The following is a 6,000-nucleotide window of genomic DNA, read 5'->3' as shown; positions in this document are numbered from 1 at the left end:
ATCCAGCCATCTCATTCTCCGTCTCCTCCCAAACCCAATCCCTCTCACCCCCAATCCCTCCTGCACAGACTCTTTTCCAGTGAGTCAACTCGTCGCATGAGGTGGCCAAAGTATTGCAGTTTCAGCTTTAGCATCAGTGCTTCCAATGAACACCCAGGAATGATCTCCTTTAGAATGGACTGGTTGGATCTCCTTGCAGTCCAAGGGACTCTCAAGAGTCTTCTCCAGCACCACAGTTCAAAAGCATCAATTCTTCGGCAATCAGCTTTCTTCACAGTCCAACTCTCACATCCATACATGACCACGGGAAAAACCATAGCCTTGACTAGACAGACCTTAGTTGGCAAAGTAATGTCTCTGCTTTTTAATATGCTATCTAGGTTGGTCATAACTTTCCTTCCAAGGAGTAAGCGTCTTTTATTTTCATGGCTGCCATCAGCATCTGCAGTGATTTTGGAGCCCAAAAAGACTACTGTTATTAGTTGTAATTAAAAAGGTGGAGCAAGTCTTCAAACAACACCTTGTTGTAAGATTTACAAATTATGTGGTCTTATGTAGCTTTGAAGCTCAACATTCAGAAAACAAAGATCATGGCATCTGGTCCCATCACTTCATGGGAAATAGATGGAAACAGTGGAAACAGTGTCAGACTTTATTTTTTGGGGCTCCAAAATCACTGCAGATGCTGATTGCAGCCATGAAATTAAAAGACGCTTGCTCCTTGGAAGGAAAGTTATGACCAACCTTGATAGTATATTAAAAAGCAGAGACATTACTTTGCCAACCAAGGTCCATCTAGTCAAGGCAATGGTTTTTCCCGTGGTCATGTATGGATGTGAGGGTTGGACTGTGAAGAAAGCTGATCGCCGAAGAATCGAAGCTTTTGAACTGTGGTGTTGGAGAAGACTCTTGAGAGTCCCTTGGACTGCAAGGAGATCCAACCAGTCCATTCTAAAGGAGATCAATCCTGGATGTTCATTGGAGGGACTGATGCTAAAGCTGAAACTGCAATACTTTGGCCACCTCATGCGACGAGTTGACTCACTGGAAAAGACTCTGATGCTGGGAAAGGTTGGGGGCGGGAGGAGAAGGGGACGACGGAGAATGAGATGGCTGGATGGCATCACCGACTCTGTGGACATGAGTTTGAGTGAACTTCGGGAGTTGGTGATGGACAGGGAGGCCTGGCGTGCTGTGATTCATGGGGTCGCGGAGAGTCGGACACGACTGAGTGACTGAACTGAACTGAACTGAATGTAGCTTTAAGTCATACATAAGTTTGAATGGTGACTCAGACGTTAAAGAATCCACCTGCAATGCAGGAAATGCCGGTTTGAGCCCTGGGTCAGGAAGATCCCTTGGAGAAGGGAATGGCAACCCACTCTAGTATTCTTGCCTGAAGAATCCCATGGACAGAGGAGCCTCGTGGGCTACAGTCCATGGGACCGCAAAGAATTGGACATGACTGAGCGACTAACACTTTCACTTTTCACAAGTTTGAATAATAAGTTTGGGTAAAAAAAGGGTAACCTGAAAGAAAGTAATCCCATAAAAATGGACTCGAACAATCAGTGAGAAATTTAGAAAGAAATGAGGTTTTCCCTTCACATCATTTGAATTTCTGTCTACTTGCCAGTAACACTGAAATCTTCAGAAAACTAACTGTTTAAAGTAATTTTCTCTATCAAAAATGCTTGCAAGTTATTCCTCAATACAATGAGAAAGAAAATTTTGAAAATAATGTTTCATTGATCTCAGAGAGAATAAATGAATAACAAAAATGTAATGAAAGCTGACCATCCAAAACATAAAAAAAAAAAAAAAAAAACCAAACTGGTGGTATAAAGTCAGTTACACTTGAAAAGCATAAAGACTCTGAGAAGTAATTTTTGCCTTTTTAATAGGCATCGACTAATATATAGTTCAGAAAAATTCATTACTGTTTTATTAACTAATTGTGTGGTTTTACAATGGATAGTGGATAATGGGAACATTATGCCATTAGATATAATAACGCAACCACAGAGAAGGCCACAGACAAAACACCCAAAGCTGTGGTGGTCACCTCAGGGGGCCTCAACGAGGGATAGTCTTCTGGTGTGGCCACCTCAGGGGGCCTCAACGAGGGATAGTCTTCTGGTGTGGCCACAAATTTCCAAAGTTCCATCTTAACTTGGCAAATCCACGAAGTCCATGGTGTCCAGACCTGATCAGTCCCTCAGAGACGGTCTCTTTGTAACCAAATCCACCAGAGACTCAAATCCATATTACCTACTGTGCCTTTTTCTTTTCAGTTTGTTCTGTGCAGCAGAAGTAAAAAGCCAGTCAGAGACTCTGTTAGGCGACCCATATGTACATACATAGTCTTAACACAATATCAGATCATAAGAAATCAGCTGGATATTTTTTTATTCAAATGTCATCACCTCCACCATGAAGATAGATTGTCAGACAAATCTGCTTTTTGGATTTTTGACCTGTAGCATTATTACATCTGTGCAGAAACTGTTCTGCTTCTCTGACTGGTGTTTTCCATGTTCCTATGCTAAATTTCTCCCCTCAGTCAACACTTTCTTTTTTGAGATATCTTAATATCATTTCTTAGAAGTTAGTTAGGACAGTCAAGTTTCCAAGAATATCTTCATCTATTTATGTATTTTCTTATATAATTTTTAGGAGTACTGTATTACAGTTTGATATCTATGTACACCTTAACTGATCACCGCTACACTTCTACAAGTTACCACCCATTACCATACAGATGACCTCCTTCATCCTTTTCACCCATCCCCCAACTCCCTTCTCCAGTAACCACTAGTCTGACCTCTGTATCTGTGACTTTGTTTTATTTTTTATGTATATGTATGATCTATCATATGGATTCCACACATGAGTGAAATCATGAAGTATTTGTCATCTTGTCCTTTGTCTGTTTTGTCACTTATTAACATAACTACGGGACTCCTTGGTGGCTCAGTGGTTAAGAATCTGCCTGCCAATACAGGAAATGCTGGTTCGATCCCTGGGTCAGGAAGACCCCCTGCAGAAGGAAATGGCAACCCACTCCAGTATCCTTGCCTGGGAACTCCCATGGACAGAGGAACCTGGAGGGCTACAGTCCTTGGGGTTCCAAAAGGGTTGGACATGACTTAGTGGCTAAACAACAACAACAAACAGCACTATAGTTCTACTTCTCCTAAGAATAGCTGTCATGGTTAAATGGTCTTCAGTGCCAGAATCTTGGGATGCCAGAGTACTTGGTCCTAGCTCTCCTGAAATTTACATTCCAACTGAGAAAGCAGCGAGTGTAATTGACGACCACAGTTCAGTTGTACCGGGCAAGCAGTGAGGAGACAGAGAGTGGGCCATGGTACCTAAGAGGGACAGCTGAACTTTTTAAAAGTTAATTAATTAATTTGGCTGCATCAGGATCTTCATTGTGTCATTCAGGATCCTTCCGTTGCAGTGCATGGGCTCTCTAGTTGTGGCGTGCGAGCTTTGGGATCTTAGTTCCCCCACCAGGGATCTAACCCATGTCCCCTCCACTGCAAGGTATATTCTTAACTACTGGACCACCAAGGAAGTCCCAAGGGACAGCTGATCTTAATACTGAGGTCAGGGAAGCCTTCCTCATGGAAGCAGTCTCTGCACTGAGTCGTAGGCTAAGGAACTAGGAGAAAGAAGGAGACGGTTTGAGGCAAAGTCAGTGGCAGATGGTCAACTTCAAAAGGAAGAAAGAACACAAAACATTCAATAAATGATGTGAATTAATATGGCTCCTGCACAAAATAGAGAGACTACGGAGACTGAAACAGGGAAAGATCATGTTAGAGGTTTAAGCTGGAGCCAGATCAGGAAAGATTTTGTTTACACTATCAAAATTCATTATTTACACTTATGATGAGTCAATTAATGGTTTTAAGTAGAAAAGTGTCTCAATATACTCTGTATTCAGAAAGCTCATCCTGGCTACAGGATATACTATGGATTGAAAAGAGGCAAAGCTTGAAGGAGAAGTGTCTTAACTTTTCTTGTGTTGGTTATTTTTCACTATAGTCCTAAATAATAGCTAATAATAAATTTATATCTGCCAAGCATTTTACAGCAATTCTATTTAATCTTCATAATAATGCTTTAAGGTAGATTAGATTAGTATTTCCCTAATTATTCCTAAGAAGTTGAAGTAACTTGCCCAAGATTGCACATGTGGTAAGTATTGCCATCAGAATATGAATTCAGTTTGGACTCAGCTGCTGGACCACTGCCTCCACCCTAGAGGAGAAAATGGCAGCTGGAAACCAGAAAAGGCCACACATTTGAGAGCCATGAAAATACTAGGAAGGGAAGGTCTTGGTGACTGCTTGGAGGTAGAAGATAGGAGATGGGGTGGGGTAAGGGAGACAGAATTCAGAAGTATTAAGGTTGACTCAGTGTCACTAAAAGTTTTGCTCCCACCTTCAGTTGGACCTTCTTCAGTTGGACAATCTTTTCATTGTTCTCTGACCACACCTCTTCTGCATCAAAACAACCATTTCAAACCTTCTCCATTCTACTTCAAACACTGAGTTGGTCCATCTCTCCTCATTCTCAGTAGTTGTTTACAATTCCTACTTGTTTCTTGGATCTTTGGCTAAGGCAAGGCAATGGCAAGCCACTCCATTACTCTTGCCTAGAAAATCCCATAGATGGAGGAGCCTGGTAGGCTGCAGTCTGTGGGGTCGCTAAGGGTCAGACACGACTGAGCAACTTTACTTTCACTTTTCACTTTCACATATTGGAGAAGGAAATGGCAACCCACTCCAGTGTTCCTGGCTGGAGAATCCCAGGAAAGGGGGAGCCTGGTGGGCTTCCGTCTATGGGGTCGCACAGAGTCGGACACGACTGAAGTGACTTAGCAGCAGCAGCAGGAATAATGTCTGTCTTTTTTTTATCAGGTCCAAATTAATTAACTGGTTCTTTATCAAAACATTCAGAACATAATAAGAAGAGATGGAAGTCAGTGAAAAACAAGATCTCTTTATTTCCTACTAGTAAGCATATCAAATAAAAGCACCTGTTTCTAGCCATGGTTTTTCAGTCTTTTGCTAGAGAGGTTTTGTTTTTTTGTTTCAAATATCTGAGCTGATAAGGCTTCCAGCCTCAGGAGAGATAGACAGGGGAAAATTAAGTGCATCCACAGTAGAACCTTGCAGATATGATGTGGTCAACTTCTTTTTTCCAGAAATTGAAAGAGGCTGTTTGAGCTTCTCCTCTATATATTTTAGATAATTGACAGTAAAGACATCTGGTAATAACTTTTATTTTCTCTTTTAAGGCCAGAAGGACTAGCTTTTATTCTTTTCCCAACAGAATTGCTATAGAGCAGGAAACATCATCATTCCAGAGAAAATCTGGGTGCTTCCAATTCCTTTCACAGGCAGAACTTCTGTAAATTATTAAATACATGGATAAAATGGACAAAGACTTGTGGTACCACACTTTAGGAATATTAGTTGATTTAGCCAACCTCTTCTCAGATGCAGGAAGAATTATCATAGGAAAATGCCTAAGAAGGTCTTCGAAAATATTTAACCTTCCACTTTTTGCTATTATGTGGAACAGATGGAAATACTAATCTTTGTGGCATAGCACATGCATTGCTTTGCTAGAGCTGTCATAATATAACAAAATGTCATAGACTGTGTGGCTTAAACAACAGGAATGTATGTTCTCAATTTGTGGAGGATGGAAGTCCAAGATCAATGTCAGCTGGTAAGGTTTCTTCTGTGGCCACTCTCCTTGGCCTCAAGATGGCTGTCTTCTCCTTTTGTCCTCACATGGTTTCTTCTTTGTGAATTCCCATCCTTGGTACCTCTGCATCTTCTCATAAGGACACCAGTCAGATTGGATTAGGACCCACCCTAAGAGCCTCATTTTAACTTAAGTGAAAGTGAAGTCGCTCAGTCATGTCTGACTCTTTGCGACCACATGGAAATGTAGCCTGCCAGGCTTCTCCATCCA

This window comes from Moschus berezovskii, chromosome 2 (genome assembly GCF_049115385.1).
Source record: "Moschus berezovskii isolate FMDL1 chromosome 2, NW_MosBer_1.0, whole genome shotgun sequence".
Classification (NCBI taxonomy): Eukaryota; Metazoa; Chordata; class Mammalia; order Artiodactyla; family Moschidae; genus Moschus; species Moschus berezovskii.
Note: the sequence above shows the minus strand (reverse complement) of the source record.